The sequence below is a fragment of the Bos javanicus genome, chromosome 16 (assembly GCF_032452875.1).
Source record: "Bos javanicus breed banteng chromosome 16, ARS-OSU_banteng_1.0, whole genome shotgun sequence".
Lineage (NCBI taxonomy): Eukaryota > Metazoa > Chordata > Mammalia > Artiodactyla > Bovidae > Bos > Bos javanicus.
In genome coordinates this window covers 44701756-44721115 of record NC_083883.1, presented here as the reverse complement: position 1 = coordinate 44721115, position 19360 = coordinate 44701756, and the positions used below count along the sequence as shown (strand labels likewise).

The 19360-nt window shown below is 47.1% G+C and overlaps 1 long non-coding RNA gene across 1 annotated transcript; it reads right to left on the bottom strand.

Annotated features, from left to right (window-relative positions):
* Window positions 1–1256: 1256 nt before the first annotated feature.
* LOC133227820 (uncharacterized) lies at window positions 1257–8364 on the bottom strand. The gene is made up of 3 exons (XR_009729958.1): window positions 8252–8364; window positions 8015–8104; window positions 1257–4458 (listed from the first exon to the last, which is right to left on the bottom strand). It is a non-coding gene; the product is annotated as an uncharacterized LOC133227820 (long non-coding RNA).
* Window positions 8365–19360: the final 10996 nt, after the last annotated feature.

Genomic DNA, 19360 nt, shown 5'->3' with positions numbered 1-19360 from the left:
GCTTCCCAGATGGCTCAGTGGTAAAGAATCCGCCTGCCAATGCAGGAGACTTGGGAGACACGGGTTTCATCCCTGGGTCGGGAAGACGTCCTGGAGAAAGGGAATGGTAGCCCACTCCAGTATTCTTGCCTGGGAAATCCCATGGACAGAGGAGCCTGGCAGGCTACAGTCCACAAGGTCACAAAGAGTCAGACATAACTGAGCGACTGAGCACACACGCAGCAGGCACGCACTGCGGAGACAGGAGTGGCTAAAGGCCCTCCAAGTGGTGGCACTCAGTCAGTGTCCCTTAAAAACCAGGGAGCAGGGCCCTTCCCTGGATTTCCTGCTCCTTGACAGACAGTCCCCGGAGAGGCCTGTAGGTACATCCATCCCTACCAGTCCAGCTTAGTAGGGTGGGCTGCCTGGGGCTGGTACATGCTTTCCAGAGAGGAAGGGGTTGGCTCCTCCACCTCTGGGGTTGTGTCCTGGGAGAGCCCAACGGGGAGACACAGGACAAGCATCCTGGATAGAGTTGTAGAGCACAGTTCTACAAGCATCCACCAAACCTGTCCTGGGGATGGCGACCTCAGGACCCAAGAGAGAGGAAACTGGGAGAAAACTCAGCATGGCCGCCTCTAGGGACGCTTGATTAATGAAGGTACAATAGCCCACTCCAGGATTCGTGCCTGGAGAACCCCATGGACAGAAGGAACCTGGTGGGCCACAGTCCATAGGGTCGCAAAGAGTCGGACACTCCTGAAGCGACAGGGCACGCAAGCACGCGATGCTCACTGCTGGCAAAGCAAGCCGCACACAGCGACAGGAGGGAGCATGGCTCTGCCCCAGGCCGCCGGCCAGTGCTGCCGCTCCCTATGCGGCCACCAGGGGGCGCAGCGGCGCATGCAGGAACGCGGAGATCTGACGATTCCCTCCTGGCTGGTATTGCTGTCCAGCTGTCCGCTCAGGGCCATCCACCTGTGTCACTCCGGTTATTTTCATCGGCGCCCACAGTAGGTGCACTACTGTGATTGCCAATTTCGCAGACACGCATCCACTTGGCAAGTTTCCCAGCTGAAAAGTGGTGGAGCCAGGACCTCTGGAGCCAGAGTCCAGAGGCAGTTTGCCCAGAAGGTGACTACCCAACCCTTGGATTTAGGGATGGGAGTTGGGTTTTGTTGTTTTGGTCATGTGGAATCTTAGTTCCCCGACCAGGGATCGAACCTGTGCCCCCTGAAGTAGAAGCACAGAGTCTTAACCACAGGACCGCCAGGGAAGTCCCCACCCAGCCCATGTTTTACAGTCACCATCAACCCCCTCAAGTGTCCCCTCCTAGGCTGTTGAGGCCTGGAAAGGTGGGCATGACCTGAGCAGGCCTGGATGTGGGACAGCTGGGGTCCTTTGCTTCTTCTGGAGCCCCTCTCCTGTGAGCTCCCATCTCTCCTTCCACCCCCCAGCTCAAGGTCTGATGACTGGAGTAGGAAGGGAGATTGACTCAGTAATTTGTAATGGACTTTATTTTTTAGAGCAGGTTTAGGTTCACAGCAAAATTGAGCAGAAATTTCAGAGATTTCCCTTTTACCTCCTGTCGCTTCACACTCACAGGCTTCCCTGGTGGTAGAGAATCTGCCTGCCAATGCAGGAGATGTGAGTTTGATCCCTGGGTTGGAAAGATCCCCTGGAGAAGGAAATGGCAACCCACTCCAGTATTCTTGCCACGGAAATCCCATGGACAGAGAAGCCTGGCAGGCTACAGTCCATGGGGTTGCAAAAAGAATCAGACATGACATAGAGACTAAACCACAACTCTCACACTCATAGCCTCCCTCACCACAGAGTGACATTTTTGTTACAATCAATGAACCTATGCTGACACATCACCACCCAAAGTTCATACTTCACTTGGGTTCATTCTTGGTGTTGTACATTCTATGGGTTTTGACTGATGTATAAGGACACATATCCACTAGTGTCTTACAGAGTGAAACCTCACTGACTAAAAAGCCTCTTCGTGTCTCCTGTTAATCCCGCTCTCCCCGATCCCCTGGCAACCACTGATCCTTTCCCATCTTCAGTTTTGCCTTTTCCAGAATGTCATATATGTGGCTGGAATTATAAAGTATGTAGCCATTTCAGATTGGTGTCTGCCACTTGGTAACATACATTTGTATTCCCTACATCTTTTCATGGCTTGAGAGCTCATTTCTTTTTAATCTTGAATAATATTCTTTTTTTTAACAAGCTTCAGGTTTATTTATTTTATTTTTTTTATTTTTTGGCAGCACAGCTTGTGGGGGTCTTAGATCCTGGGCCAGGTACTGAACCCAGGTTCACATCAGTGAAAGTGTGGAGTCGTAACCACTGGACCTCCAGGGAATTCTCTTAAATAATATCCTGTTGGGTGAATATTCCACAGTTCATTATCCATTCACCTTCCAAAGGACCTCTTGTTTGCTTTCAAGTTTTGGAGATTATGAATAAAGCTGCTCTGGACGTCCGAGTGCAGGCTTTTGTGTAGATGTAAGTTTTCAGTTCATTTGGGTAAATACCAAGGACTGAGATTGCTGGATTATATTGGTGAGAGTATGTTCAGTTTCATAAGAAGCTGGCAAACTGTCTTCCAAAGTGGCTGAATCACGTTCCATTCCCACCAGCAATGAATGAGAGTTCCTGCTGCTCCACACCCTCATCAACATTTGGTGTTGTCAGTGCTCTGGATTTTGGCCATTCTGTTAAGAGTCTAGCGGTATCTCATTGTTTTAACTTGCATTTCTCTAATGACATATGATGTTGAATATCTTTTCATATGCATGTTGCCATCAGTATATCTTCTTTGGTAGGGTGTCCAAATCTTTTGCCATTATATTTTTTTCTTTTGCCATTTTATAATTAAGTTGTTTGATGTCTTGTTGAGTTTTAAGACTTTGTTGTATATTTTGGATAACAATCCTTTATCAGATATGTCTTCTGCAAATATTTCCTCCCAGTTTGTGGCTTGTCTTCTCATGCACTTGACATCTTTTTTCACAGAGCAGTTTTTATTTTAATGAAGTTCAGCTTATCAGTTCTTCCTTCATGGATTGTGCCTTTGGTGTTATATCTAAAACGTCATCACCATACCCAAGGCCACCTAGATTTTCTCTGATATCATCTTCAAGAATCTTTACTGTTTTGCTCTTTGTATTTAGGTCTATCATCCATTGTGAGTTAATTTTTCAGGATGTAAGATCTATGTCTGGATGCTTCCTTTGCATATAGATGCCCAGCTGTTCCAGCACCATTTGTTGAAAAGATTTCCTCTGTTCCTTTGTATTATCTTTGCTCCTTTGTTAAAGATCAGTTAACTATATTTATGTGAGTATGTTTCTGAGCTTTCTATTCTGTTCCATTGATCTAGTTGTCTGTTCTTTTGCTATTATTATAGTCTTGATTACTATAGCTTTATAATAAGTCTTGAAATTGGGTTAAGTCAGTCCTCTGATTTTGTTCTTCTCCTTCAATACTGAGTTGGCTATTCTGGGTCTTTTGCCTCTCTAAATAAACTTTAGAATCAGCTTATCAATATCCATAAAATAATTTGCTGCCATTTTGATTTGGATCACGTTGAATCTGAAGATCGAGTTAAGAACTGACATCTTGCTGGGCTTCCCAGGTTGGCGCTAGTGGTAAAAGAATCCACCAGTCAATGCAGGAGACATAAGAGGTGCCGGTTCAATCCCTCGGTAGAGAAGATCCCCTGGAGGAGGGCATGGCAATCCACTCCGATATTCTTGCCTGGAGAATCCCATGGACAGAGGAGCCTGGCAGGCTACAGTTCATAGGGTCACAAAGAGTTGATCATGACTGGGTGACTTAGCACACACGACATCTTGATACATGGACACCTTCCTATTTATTTGGTTCTTTGATTTCTTTCATCAGAATTTTGTAGTTTTCCTCATATAGATCTGGGGGGCTGCTAATGTAAATGATATGTTTTTAACTTCAGTTCCACTCGTTTGTTGCTGGTATACAGGAAAACTTTTGGATTTTATGTATTACCTTTGTATCCTACAGCTTTTTTAAAATTGCCCATTAATTCCAAGAGCTTTTGTTGTTGGTGGTGGTGGTCCTTTCAGATTTTCTACAGAGAAAATTGCGTCATGTGTGAATACAGTTTTATTTCTTCCTTCCCAATCTGTATAACTTTTACTCCCATTTCTTGTCTTATTGCGTTAGCCAGGACTTGCAGCGAAATGTTGAAAAGGACTAGTGAGAGGGGAGATCCTTGCCTTGTTCTTGATGTTAGCAGGAAAGCTTCAAGTTTATCACTGTTAAGTATGATGTTAGCTGTAGTTTTTTTGTAGATGTTTTTTAAATTGAGGAAGTACCCCTCTTAATGATTTGCTGGAAGCTTTAATCTTGAATGAGTGTTGGATTTTGTCAAATGCTTTTTCTGCATCTGTTGATATGATCATGTGATTCTTTTTCTTCTTTAGCCTGTTGATATGATAGATTACATTCATTGGTATTTAAATGTTGAACCAGCCTTACACACTTGGCATAAATCCCACTTGGTCATGGTGCTGAGTGAATAGTTTTATATGCTAGCCCTGTGACAGGTTATGTTTTCCAAATGTTACCACACCCAAGTTGACCCAGGAGACTATGCTGCTCTTCCTGACTCATGCCTCTAAACTGGAGAACTCCCTCTTTCCCTCAGTGGGACTGTCTCTATCTTTTTCCTCCCTTTGGCCATGCCACATGGCTTGTAGGATCTCAGTTCCCCAACACGGGATTGAACCCCAGGGCCTTGGCAGTGACAGTGAGAGGCCCTAACCACTGGACCATCAGGGAATTCCCCAGTTTTCATCATTTTAGAGCAAGTAGATATGGCCAGGAGCCCACAGCCCCAACACTTTCCTCCTCTCTCCTCTGTTATCTCAAGGCTCTGCCCACTTGGCCTGGTGCGTACATGCTCAGTCATATTCAATTCTTTGTAACCCTATACAGGCTCCTCTGTCCACGGGACTCTCCAGGCAAGAATACTAGAATGGGTTGCCATTTTCTCCTCCAAGGGGTTTTCCTGAGCCAGGGATCGAACCCAGTCTCCTGTGACTTCTGCATTGGCAGGGGGATTCTTTACCACTGAGCCACCCTTGAACTGGAGGCCACCCCAAACCTTTGGCAACAGATCTGGTGACCTAGGCAGGTCTGGATCACCCTTCTGTTGACCCCACATTCCCAACACAGTGAAACACAGGCTCCACGGCAGAGCCCCCAGGCCCACACAGTGTCTCCAGCTGGTCTTCTCCGCCTTGCTTCCTCCCACCTTCCCATCCCAATTCCCAACCCCTTAAACCCTGGCTGCAACAGACAGTCAATCAACACCTGGTACATTCTTCCTGCACATATTTATCAAGAGCCCGTTTATGCCAGGCCATAACCTTGTTCTGAGATACAAGCAAACTGGACTCAGTCCCTGCCCACAGGAGCCTACAGGGCAGTGGGAAAGCAATGTGGTAAACAACTCCTGTAACAGAGTGGGTCAGTGCCAGACAGGGGTGACCCAGGGGTCTTTTGAAGTTCTGTAGTCTCCTGCCTCTCTGTTCCTTCTCTTTGACACACCTTGTTTAAAACATAATGATTTTATTTATTTATTTTTGGCTCTGCTGCATCTTCACTGCTACATGGACTCTTCGCTGGTCATGGTGGGTGGGGGCTACTCTCTAGCAGTGGTGCGCAGGCTTCTCATTGTGGTGGCGTCTCTTGTTGCGGAGCATGGGCTCTAGGGCACGTGGGTTCAGTACTTGCAGCTCCCAGCTTCTAGAGCACAGGCTCAGTAGTCACGGCCCACGGGCTTGGTTGCTAGGCAACATGTGGGAATCTTCCTGTCCCAAGGATCACATCTATGTCTCCTGCATTGGCAAGTGGATTCTTTACCACTGAGCCACCCGGGAAGCCCTACACACTTTTTAAAATGTTCTTCCAGATTCTTGGCACAGCGAACTCCTATTTATCCTGCCAAAGCCCAGCTCAGATGCTTTGTCTCTCATGAAGCATTTCTTGGTTGTCCTTTCTGCCCCGACAGGCGTAATTGCCTCTTTGTCTTTACCTTTGTAGCACTTGGTGCATGCTCCAAGGCCCACCTTTGGTTCTCGCAGGGCTGGATGTTCCTGACCTCAAGTACAACTCCCCATGTGACCATCAGGCAGCCTGGACTTCTGCTTTCAACTCCAACTGCAACCCCCCAACCCCTCCTTCTGGAGCCAGCCTGAGACCTTTCCCCTGCCCCCCGCCCCCACGCCTCTCTGCTGCAAATGCTTTCATCTCCAGCCTTCTCCCAAGACTGGCCTATTATCACTTCAAGCATCCTTGAAAGCAGGCATTGGCAACAGGGCTCTGGGAGCTTGGCCAGGGCCACCCTGTCTGGTTGGGCAGGATGCACACGTCACACATTACAAGGGCCCCCATTCACATAACAAACACATTGCACATTATAGATCTGGGTGTTTAATGCACCAGTTTCCTGGCAATCAAGGGTCTTGAGGAAGGGATGCCTTTTACTAATTTTCACAGGGCAGTGGCCCTGGGTCTGAGGCAGTCAAGGCCGGACAGAGCCAGCTGCCTCGGGTACTGAACAACACCAAGGGCGCTGGGCCCAGGGATGTCCAGGGAGGTGGGGGAGAGGATAGCTTGGCTCCAGACACAGCCACACCCCTGTGGTTCTCTCTGCCTGGACCTTCTATTCCTGGTAGCATCTCACTGGGCCAGGAACAAGTGGCTACTGACTAACGGAGGCCTCCAGGAAGCATGAACTGTAGGCATGAAAGCTTTTTAAAGTCAAGTGTGGGTGAAGAGGCATCTAGTGGGGAAATAGAGGACAAGGCAGTGGGTGCAGCCCCAGCTGTGCGTGACCTTGGACAAGTGATCTCATTTCTCAGCTTCCCCATCTGGGGTTTGGGGTAGGGAGGCTAACTTCCCCATGGACTTTGCAGAGAAGAAATAGGACTTTGCATGTAAATCACTTAGCACAGTAAATCTGAATGTGGGTGACCATCAGAGAATAAAACAGCTCTGGGAGGGAGGCCCAGCAGGAGGCACTCACTGGACCCTGGGACTTTAGGAGCCCTCAGAAAGGTTTTAATTACTTCCCCAGTGGGCGCAGTGGTAAAGAATTCTCCTGCCAATGCAGGAGTCACAAGAGACTCAGGTTCGATCCCTGGGTCAAGATGATCCCCTGGAGTAGAAAATGGTAACCCACTCCAGTATTCTTGCCCAGAAAATTCCACGGACAGAGGAGCCTGGTGGGCTACAGTCCACAGGGTCACAAAGAGTCGGACATGACTGAGAGTATGGCACACACACAATTTACAAAATCAAGAGGAAAAAGTGAATACATTAATAATGAATATATAGCAGCAAATCCAGCCTGAATTATGTCTGCTTTGTGTTAGGTTTGCCAAAATGTTCATTCAGGTTTTTCTGAAAGATGATATTAAAATACCCAAATGAACTTTTTGGCCAACCCAATACCAATTTTTAATTTAAAATTTTTTATTTATTTATTTTTAATGAAGGATGAGACCCAAAAAAACAGAAGTGCTCAGGGCCTGTGGAAGTCACAGTGCAGGCCTGAGCCCTACGTTATGCAAATACTCTGGACATCCTTTCTTCAGGGACATCAATCTACTTGGTAAATAACAACAGAGCTCTGACATATCCCTCTCTGAAAAGGACACTGCAGTTTAGTCGCTAAGTTGTGTCTGACTCGGCGACCCCATGAACTGTAGGCCACCAGGCTCCTCTGTCCATGAGATTCTTCAGGCAAGAATACTGGAATGGGTTGCCATTTCCTTCTCCAGAGGATTTTCCCAACCCAGGGATTGAACCTGGGTGTCCTGCATTGGGAGGCGGGTTCTTTACCACTAAGCCACCGGACACACTCAAGGACAAATTCTAGGCAGGTGCTCTTAGAAGTACCCCCCCAACACACACACCCAGCAGCCCCACCATCATCCCAGGGGAGAGTGGGTGATAAGCCATACATTTGTACCTTTGAGGCCTTGACAGTGGGTGTTGAGCAAGTATTGATCCAGTGACTTGATTCTGGGTTTCCCCGGTGATGTTCAGATTCAGATTCTCACTGGGAAAAGAAAAAAAAGGAAAACACTTGGCACCAGAGACTCAAACAAACCAGCCTGATCCAGGATGGCTGGCAGCAGCCAGAGCTTATAAATAACTGCGCTGTGGCCCCAGCCCCGGAGGAGCCATTGCGTACAGCCCGTCCCACCTGGGCCTCAGCTGGCACCTGTGGCATCTGCAAGCTGCTATTTGCTGCTGGAGGAAGAGGGACTTGGGTGACTTTCATGGCTGCACTTGTTCTGGCCCAACAGGTGGCCGAGCTCCCAGCCGGCCAGCGTGGGAAAGGTCACAGGACTCATGTTACTTGCCTTGAACACGTGTCCTGCAGCCTGGGACCCAGACTTGTTTACTTTATTATGAAATGTGTTTTAACAACCCACGCTGCTTTCTTCTGAGGCTAAAGGATGAGAGATGAGGGGTGCCTGCGGGCAGCCTCCTAGGAGCCATCATGCTTAGAAGCTGTGGCTCTGGGAAGGGATAAGGGGTCCCTTGTCCCCAAGGGTGGGGGTCTCAGTGAGCCCACTTGCCCTGTGCACTGTCCGTGACCATGACTCTTCTCACAGGCCCTGTCTCTGCCCTGCCAAGCTGTCAACATCTTCCATGACTCCCACTTGTTGTTGTTGTTCAGTTGCCAAGTTGTGTCTGACTCTCTGTGACCCCAGGGACTGCAGCATGCCAGGCTTCCCTGAACTTCAGTATCTCACTGAGTTTGCTCAAATTCACATTCACTGAGTCCATGATACTAGCTAACCATCTTATCCTGTCCTACCCCTTTCTCCTCCTGCCTTCAATCTTTCCCAGCATCAAGGTCTTTTCAGTGAGTCAGCTCTTCACATCAGGTGCCCAAAGTATGGGAGCTTCAGCATCAGTCCTTCCAAGAAATACTCAGGGTTGATTTCCCCTAGGATTGACTGGTTTGGTCTCCTTGCAGTCCGAGGGACTCTCAAGAGTTTTCTCCAGCACAATTTAAAAACATCCATTCTTTGGTGCCCAGCCTTCTTTATGGTCCAACTCTCACATCTGTACATGACTACTGGAAAAACCATAGCTTTGACTTTTCGGACTTTTGTTGGCAAAGTGATGTCTCTGCTTTTTAATACACTGTCTAGGTTTTTCATAACTTTTCTTCTAGCTAGCAAGCGTCTTTTCATTTCACGGCTGCAGTCACCGTCCACACTAGCACCAAAATGAAGCAACAGGCCACCCTGCCTGTCACCACCCAGGGTGGACTCAGTGTCTCTCTGGATGAGGAGAGGATGCTCTTTGGGAGGACTTCTGGGTCTACTCTCTGTTTCCTAGTGTAAGCGTCCCTCTCCAAATCAGGGTACATTAGGGGTCAGCAGGGATAGGAAGAACTGCTGAGAGGACCTTCTGGGCAGGCCAATAGGAGAACCCCAGGACCACTTTTTACCTTTTTATGCTATTCATGGAGTTCTTGAGGCAAGAATGTTGAAGTGGTTTGCCATTCCCTTCTCCAGAGGACCACGTTTTGTCGGAACTCTCCACCATGACCCGTCTGTCTTGGGTGGCCCTACACATCATAGCTCATGGTTTCACTGAGTTACACAAGGCTGTGATCTATGTCATCCATTTGGTTAGTTTTCTGTGATTGTGGTTTTCATTCTGTCTGCTCTCTGATGGATGAGGATAAGAAGATTGTGTGAGCTTCCTGATGAGAGGGACTGGCTGTGGGGAAAACTGGGTCTTGCTCTGGTGAGCAGGACCATGTTCAGTAAATCTTTAATCCAATAATCCAATTTTCTGCTGATAGATGAGGCTGTGCTCCCTCCCTGTAGTTTGGAGAAATGGACAGAGGATGAGATGGTTGGATGGCACCACTGACTCAATGGACATGAGTCTGAGCAAGCTCTGGGAGATAGTGAAGCACAGAGAAGCCTGTCATGCTACAGTCCATGGGGTCACAAAGAGTTGGACATGACTCAGTGACTGAACAACAACAACAGGACCACATCAGAGGCCTGGCCACTGAGGTTTGGATTTAACCCTTTAATCCCCCGGTGGCCCCTCAAGCCCCTGCAGTGCTCGCTGGTGCACAGAATGGAAGATCTCAGAAACAGGCCAGGCCAGAGGCTTTATGAGTTAGACTCCCAGTGCTTGAGTGTTAGGGAGCCAAGGACAAAAGCCCTGGGGGAGCTGACCACACAGCAGGTCCTGCCAGTCCACAGCACAGTCACAGCCTCCTGTTTCACCTCCTTCCAACGTGGCAAAATGGGAATACCAGGAATTAGATGGCATAAGTAGGTTAAGGCTTAGTCTACATAATCCCTGGCACATAGTCCATGCTGTTTTATTTTAATACATTTTACAGATGAAGTTCAGAGACTCAGGGATGTATTCATTTTGGCCATAACAAATCCCCACCAACCTGGTGACATAAAACAACAGAAATGTATTCTCTCGAATTTCAGGGGCCAGAAGTCTGAAATCAAGGTGTCGGCAGGACCCAACTCCCTCCAAAGACTTTCGGGGAGGAGGCTTCCTGGCTTCTAACAGCTTCCGGCAGCTCCAGGCCTTCCTCACCTTGAGGTACACCACCTGAATCTCTGCCTTTGTTTCTCACAGCCTTCCCCTCTTCTGTCTTTTATAAGAGTATCAATCATTAGATTTAGGGCCAATGACAGATAATCCAGGATGATCTCAAGTAGAGATTCTTAATTATATCTGCAGAGGACTTCTTGGGTGGTCCGGTGGCTAAGACTCTGTGCTCCCAGTGCAGGGGCCCCGGGTTCGATCCCTGGTCAGGGAGTTAGATCCCACCTACCAGAACTAAGAGTTACCCTGCTGGAACTAAAGCTCCCAGGTGTTGCAACTAAGACCTAGTGCAGTCAAATACATAAATAAATATCTAATTACATTTGCAAAGACCCTTTTTTCTAGATAAGGTCATGTTCACAGGTTCTAGGTAGATCCATGGTGGCAGGGGGTTGGGGACCATTCAACCCACCACAGAGGCTAAGGCCAGGTGAGTTAGTGGTGAAAAGGAAGACAAACCAGCTCCTTCATTGCCTGCCCTCTGGTCATGGACACGGAGACTGATCAGCAGGAAATACAGAGTGTCCAGATTTCCTACTGACGAACATGCTGGGAGGTTTCGAGCAAGACCAATGGATCAGCAAGTAGAGCTGGAACTGGAGGGAGAGTGAATTCTACGTAATTGCTCTGACAATCCACCTGATCTCTGTCCCCCGTGACAGGTCACTCCCATTGAGAACGAATGCGTATGACTCTACGTGTGACACTCCCTCTCAGATTAGATTCTGGCACCAATTTCTTTGGCTGCTTTGTTGCTGTGTGAGCAAGCTCCAGGAGGCAGTGAAGGACAGGGAAGCCTGGCGTGTTACAGTCCATGGGCTCACAAAGACTCGGACACGACTGAGCAACTTAAACCAACCTAACCCTACTGCTATAAACACATCCACGTTTGATCTGGCGTCAGAAAGTCGTACCCCCACCCCCACCCTGGAGGCATGGGCCACAGTCCTACAGACAGGGCTCAAATTCTGTCACTTGCAGAACTGTCCCAGATTCCAATCCCAATTCAAGCCCTAGAATGGAGGGAAAGGAGAGTCCAGAGCTGAAATGACCCTGACAGTGTTTTTGTTCATGGCCTGCTCCATCTCTGGGACCGCACAGCCAAAGAGGCTTCACAGGTGTGAGTGGCCAGCTCCTGCGTAAAGCAGTTCTGGGCACCTTTAAATAAGCCTCCTTGGCTGGTCCTGGGTCGACCTGAAGCCCAACTTGGGGCTGTCATGAAAATAACCCTGTAACCCTGAGTCATCCTGAGAATTCACACAGTGAGTATGACTCATCTCAACGGATATCGCCTTAGCACAATCAGTGAGGGAATTGTTCTGTGTTGTTTTGTAACAACTTTATGAAACTGTAATTCACATACCATACAATCCATCTATCTAAAGCGTACAATTTGATGGTGTGTAGTATGGAGAAGGCAATGGCACCCCACTCCAGTACTCTTGCCTGGAAAATCCCATGGACGGAGGAGCCTGGTAGGCTGCAGTCCATGGGGTTGTGAAGAGTCGGACACGACTGAGCGACTTCACTTTCACTTTTCACTTTCCTGCATTGGAGAAGGACATAGCAACCCACTCCAGTATTCTTGCCTGGAGAATCCCAGGGACGGGGAAGCCTGGTGGGCTGCTGTCTGTGAGGGTCGCACAGAGTCGGACACGACTGAAGCGACTTAGCAGCAGCAGCAGCAGTATACTCACAGTCTTGTGCAGTCATCAACAAAATCAATTTTAAAACATGTTGATCACCCCTTAGCCATCGCCCTTTAATTCTCCCTCCCCTCAGCCCCTCGCAACTGCCAGTCTTCTTTTCTTTCTGTCTATGGATTTGGCTGTTCTGGACCTCTCATATAAATGGAATCACAGTACCATAAGACGGGGCCTTTTGTCTTTGGTTTCTTTCCCACAGTGCAATGTTTTCAAGGTTCATCTGTGCCATAGCCTGTATCAGCACTTCTTTCCTGTTTCTGCTGAGTAATATTCCATTGTGAGGACAGACCACATTTTGTTTATCCATCCATCAGTTGATGGATATTTGGATTTTTATGCTATTTAGTTCTCAAGGATATGCTGCTATGAATATTCATGTAAGCAAGTTTTCAAATTGCTTTCTTTTTGGAATCACCAGCCAGCAGATGTACAAATGTCTGTAAGGGAACCACATGCCCTGTCTAGCTGGCCAAAAAGTTCATTCAAATTCAGGGCAAATGTGGAGTTTGTCTATGAAAAGGAGACAACAGGTGATGTCATAGTGGGAGGTACCCAAAGTGATTAGAGAGACGCATTTTCAAAGATGATAAATGCTGGTGGGCAGGAGTCCCTGGAGAAAGTCGAGCACAGTTAAAATGCATTTGCAGCAACAGAGATGGACATAGAGATTATCATTCCAAGAGAAGTAAGTCACACAGAGAAAAACAAGTAACGTATGATATCACTCATAGGTGGAATCTGAAAAAAGGTTACAAATGAACTTATCTACAAAATGGAAATAGAGTTGCAGATGTAGAAAAAAACTTACGGTCACTAGGGAGAAATGGGGGAATGGATAAATTGGGAGATTGGAGCTGACACATACACACTACTTTGTATAAGATATGAAGACGGGAATGCAACCCACTCCCAACCCACTCCTTGCCTGGAGACTCTCATGGATGAAGGAGCCTGGTGGGCCCAAGTCATGGGAGCCTGGCGGGCGCAACTCATGGGGTCACAAGGAGTCAGACACGACTGAGCAACTCACACACACATATACATATATAAGACAGATAACTAATAAGAACCACTGTAGAGCACTGGGGACTCTACTCAACTCTCTGTAATGATCTGTAGGGAAAAAAGAATCTAAAAAGGGGTATGTGCATATATATATATATATATATATATATACATACACATACATACATATAGCTACTCAGGTGGCTCAGTGGTAAAGAATCCTCCTGCCAATGCAGGAGATATGGGAGATGCAGGTTCAATCCCTGGGTCGAGAAGATCCCCTGAACAAAATGACAACCCACTCCAGTATTCTTCCCTGGGAAATCCCATGGACAAAGGAGTCTGGAGGGCTACAGTCCATGGGATTGCAGAGTCAGACGTGACTGAGTGACTGAGCATGGCACGGCACATATATTAATGTGTGTGTGTGTGTGTGTGTAACTGATTCACTTTACTTTACACCTAAAACTAACACAACATTGTAAACCAACTATAGTCCAAAAAGAATTTTTTAAAAAGAAAATGAGCTGTAAAGCTGTGAAAAGACAAAAATAAAATAATAAAATGCAGGAGATAGAATAGGAAAACTAATCAGTGGTTGCCAAGGGTTGGAAGGAAGGCACAGGAGAATTGGGGGGATGGAATGAAACGGTTCTGTATAACACTGTGATGATGGATGCAGGACATTGTCCACTGTCAAATCCCCAGAGCTTTACAGCACAGAGAAAACCTTAATGGAGACAAATTTTTAAAAAAATCATTTAGGAGATAGTGGGGGAATCCCAGGATAGAGTACAGACTGTGAAAAAAGAATGTAACTGTATTAGAAAAGTCACATAACCTCCCTGAAGGAGATAGGGGAGAAAAGGTGCTGACCTAAAGTTTCTTAAGCAACTGCGGGAATGATTGGTGGCCATAAGACTTTGTTGTTGCTGTTCAGTCACTCAGTCGTATCCAACTCTTTGTGACCCCATGGACTGCAGCACGCCAGGTTCCCCTGTCCTTCACTATCTCCCAGAGTCTGCCCAAACTCATGTCCACTGAGTCGATGATGCCATCCAATTATCTCATTCTCTGTTTCCCCTTTCTCGTCCTGCCAAAGTCTGTTGACAAAGGGAGCTGTACGTAGTGCTGTTCTCTTGCTGATAAATTCGTTGCTCGTGGTGAGCAAGCTAACACTCCTGAATCCCATGGATAAATAAATAAGTAAAGGGATGGCGGGTGGTGGGAGCTGAGTTTCTCCCATTTGCAGAGGGAAGTTATAGATAAGCAAGGGAAAGGCTGGAATGAACCACGTGGTGCTGGTTTAAAGTTGGAGATATAAGCAGAAACTCATTTATCTTGTAAAAATATAGATGAGTAAATACAGAAATGCTGTCGTTGTTAGTCAGTCACTAAGTCATGTCCAACTCTTTGTGACCCCATGGAAAGCAGCATGCCAGTCTCTCCTGTCCTCCACTATCTCCCGGAATTTGCTCAAATTCATATCCGTTGAGTCAGGGATGCTATCTAACCATCTCATCCTCTGCCACCCCCTTCTCCTCTTGCCCCCAGTCTTTCCCAGCATCAGAGTCTTTTCCAATGAATTGGCTCTTTGCATCAAGTGGTCAAAATATTGGAGCTTCGGCTTCAGCGTCAGTCCTTCCAATGAATATTCAGGATTGATTTCCTTTAGGATTGACTGGGGTTTGATCTGCTTGCAGTACAAGGGATTCTCAAGAATCTTCTCCAGCACCACAATCCAAAAGAATCAATTCTTGGTGCTGAGTCTTCTTTATTATCCAACTCTCACATCCATAGATGACTACTGGAAAAACCTTAGCTTTGACTAGATGGACTTTGGCGGCAAAGTGGTATCTCTGCTTTTTAATATGCTGTCTAGGTTTGTCATAGCTTTCCTTACAGAGAGCAAGCATCTTTTAATTTCATGGCTTCAGTCACCATCTGCACTAATTTTGGAGCCCAAGAAAATAAAATCTGTCACTGCTTTAACTTTTTCCCCTTCTATTTGCCATGAAGTGAAAGGACTGGATGCCATGACCTTAGTTTTTTGAGTGTTGACTTTCAAGTCAGCTTTTTCACTCTCCTCTTTCAGTTTCATCAAGAAACTCTTTAGTTCTTCTTCACTCTCTGCCATCAGAGTGGTATCATCTGCATATCTGAGGTTGTTGATATTTGTCCCAGCATCCTAGTCGTGTGTATTATACACAGGTTATCTATATTTCCACACAAATTTCCAATTTTGTTCCTTTAGAGGGCACACGGCACCCAGACCTAGGTTCCTAAGCCTGTTCTCCTTGATAACAGACACCAGGGCTCCTGGAAGAAGTGTCTAATTCTAGCCTGGGGGAGGAGCCTGAAGCATCTCGGAAGCCGGGAAGGAAGGAAGGAAGTGCTTCCAAAACAAAGGGATGGGGCCACATCAAAGGACCACAGAAATTACTAAAATTGAATCAACCCAGAGTCAAAGGTAGGAACAATTTGAACAAAAAAGAAATAACATATTTGATAACTCAAAGGATAAAATAAATATCTGTGAGTCTGTATTGATACAAATAAATGATTAAGCAAATAAAAGAGGGAGAAAGTTTCTGTATGGGAAAATTGTCAATAATTGATGTAAATATTGACCCCTCGAGGAGGTGAAGCTTGACTCCCCACCCACTAAGCAGGGGCTACACCTACGGAGTTCTTCCAGGGAGCACAGTATGGAACGGGAGACAAAGAAGAACTTTACAGACACCACCTCAGCCAGGCGATCAAAGTCAACATCCACGGCGGTGAGCATGTTGACATCAGGCAGCCTTGAAACGTCGTGATGAGGATGACACTTCGTTTCTGTGGTCTTCCTCCCAAGAGCCCTTAAACACCAGTCTAGTCACGAGAAAAACAAACCACCACACGAACCCCAAATGAGGGACAGTCTACTGACAACCGTACTTCCCCAAACCATCAAGATTCTCAAAGACAAGGAAAGTCTGAGAAACTGTCCCAGCCAAGAGTAGCCCAAGGAGGCATGACAACAGAATGTCACGTGATATCTTGGGTGGCACCCTGAAACAGAAGAAGGATGTTAGGAAAAAACCAAGGGAATTTGAATAAAGTGTGAACTTTAGTTAATAGTAATGTACAATTGGGTAAGAGGGTTGTATACAAGAAGTCTCTGTACACTTTTCTGTAAATCATCAATGTTTCTAAACATACCGAGTACAGGAGACCCAGGTTCAATCCCTGGGTCAGGAAGATCCCCTGGAGAAGGAAATGGTGACCCACTCCAGCATTCTTGCCTGGAGAATCCCATGGACAGAGGAGCCTGGCAGGCTACAGTCCATGATGAGGTCTCAAAAGTCGGACAGGATTTAGCAACGAAACCACCACCAAACATAAATCTTTATTTAAAAAACAATCTAAAATGTATAAGGAGGGGCCACTGACAGAGCTGGAGGAGAGTGGGGAGCACTTGGCCTGGGGCAGGAAGATCCCTTTCCAACTCCCAGGGAAGCAGGGAAGAAGGGATGGTGCCGTGTGCAAGGGTCACTGGCAGGAAGCCACAGTAGTTCAAGGAGGCAGACAAGCTGGCATCATTAAGGTCAGCCGGGGGCGGGGGGCATGGAGGAGGGTGGCAGAAGGTGGTTCCGAGCAGAATAGAGGTTTGCAGAGGCCACTGCTGAGAGAGGGCACAGTGGAGGGCAGAGAGCTTGAATGTGTCAGCATCATCTACTAAACTATGGAATGTGAGCATTTGGTTTCCCTACTCTTGGAAAAAAGAACCCAGCTATTTGTTACTCCCTCCCTTCTCCTTAAGACATACCAACTGGGTTTGAGGCTGGACCCTTAGAATTCTCTGCTCTGAGGCCAAATTCAGAGTCTTCTTAGACTCAGAAAAGAATTGAATTGCCTGCGGCTGCGGGCTGAGGGAAAGGCCGGTAGGGAAGGGGCAAACTGAGGGCTGGTCTGTATCCTTGGGGGGCCCTGGGGGAACAAGCACCTGGAGGATGTGGGGGGAGGTGGGAGTGGGGCTCCCAGCTTCATCTGGAAGTGGGCAGCTAGGACGAGGGCATATCAGCACCGACCAATGAGGAGCGGAGTTCTAGGAGTCCTGTCCCCTAGGGTCTCAATGGCCTCCGGAGACCTTCAGCATCTCTGCAGGTCGGAAGGCAGGAGGCCAGAGCTGCAGTAACACCTGAGAGGGAATTTCCCTTCCATGCTGCCTGACACGGTTCCAGAGCAGTTATACTTTTTAAAAATATAATTATTTTTTAATAAATTATTTTTTAAATAAAAAAATAATGTATTTGCTGGTGTCAAGACTTAATTGGGCTGGCAGAATCTTTTTTTTAATATTTATTTATTTTTAATTTTTGGCTGTTCTGGGTCTTCTTGCTGTGCAGACGTTTCTGTAGTTTTGAAGAGTTGGGGCTACTCTCTAGCTGCGATGCACTGGCTTCTCATTGCTGTGGCTTCTCTTGTTGCAAAGCACAGACTCTACAGCATACAGGCTTCAATAGTTACGGCTCTCAGGCTCTAGAGCACGGGATCAATAGATGTGGTGCACAAGCTTAGTTGCTCTGAGGCATGTGGGATCTTTCTGGATCAGGGACCGAACCCATGTCTCGTGCACTGGCAGGCAGATCCTTTACCACTGAGCCACCAGGAAAGCCCTTGGAGAATCTTTCATTGCAGCACATGGACTCTCTAGTTATGGTGCCCAGGCTTATTTGTTCCCAGGCAAGTAGGATCTCATTTCCCCAACCAGGGATTTAACTTGTGTCCCCTGAATTGCAAGGTAGATTCTTAACCATGGGACTACCAGGGACGTCCCCAGATACACTCTGATTTAAACAAAATCAAGAAAATTAAGTGACATGGGTTGAACCACGTCTCCCCCCAAATTCATGTTGAAATTGTCAAACCCAAGTCCGTGTGCTTGCTGCACAGTTCAGTTCAGTCGCTCAGTCATGTCCGACTCTGCAACCCCATGGACTGCAGAAGGCCAGGCTTCCGTATCTGTCACCAGCTCCCGGAGCGTGTTCAAACTCATGTCCATCAAGTCAGTGATGCCATCCAACCATCTCATCCTCTGTCATCTGCTTCTCCTCCTGCCTTTAATCTTTTCCAGCATCAAGGTCTTTCCCAGTGACTCAGTTCTTTGCGTGAGGTGGTCAAAGTTTTGCAGTTTCAGTTTCAGCTGCAGCATCAGTGCTGCACAGTGGGGCCAAACAAAGCAAAACACCTGAGTTTCTGGAGAAAGAAAGATTTATTTGCAGAGCACCAAGGAGAATGGGTGGAGAAGGCAATGGCAACCCACTCCAGTGTTCTTGCCTGGAGAATCCCAGGGACGGGGGAGTCTGGTGGGCTGCCGTCTATGGGGTCGCACAGAGTCGGACATGACTGAAGCGACTTAGCAGCAGCAGCAAGGAGAATGGGCAGTTCATGATTAAAAGACTCAAACTCTCTGACGGCAAGGGCTTTTAAAGACAGTGGTGGTGGTGGTGGTGGTGTTCAGTCGCTAAGTCACCTCCAACTTCTTGCAACCCCAAGGACTGCAGTGCACCAGACTTCCCTGTCCTTCACTATCTCCCAGAGTTTGCTCAAACTCATGTTCATTGAGTCGGTGATACCATCCAAACATCTCACCCCCTGTCATGCCCTTCTCCTGCCCTCAACCTTTCCCAGCATCAGGGTCTTTTCCAATGAGTTAGCTCTTCCCATCAGGTGGCCAAAGTACTGGAACTTCAAGTTCAGCATAAGTCCTTCCAATGAATATTCAGGGTTGACTTCTTTTAGGATGGACCTCCTTGCAGTCCAAGGGAGCCTCAAGAGTCTTCTCCAGTACCACAATTCAAAGGCATCAATTCTTTGGTGCTCAATCTTCTTTATGGTCCAACTCTCACATCTGTACATGACCACTGGAAAAACCATAGCTCTGACTACATGGATCTTTGTCGGCAAAGTCTTGTCTCTGCTCCTTAATACACTGTCTAGGTTTGTCA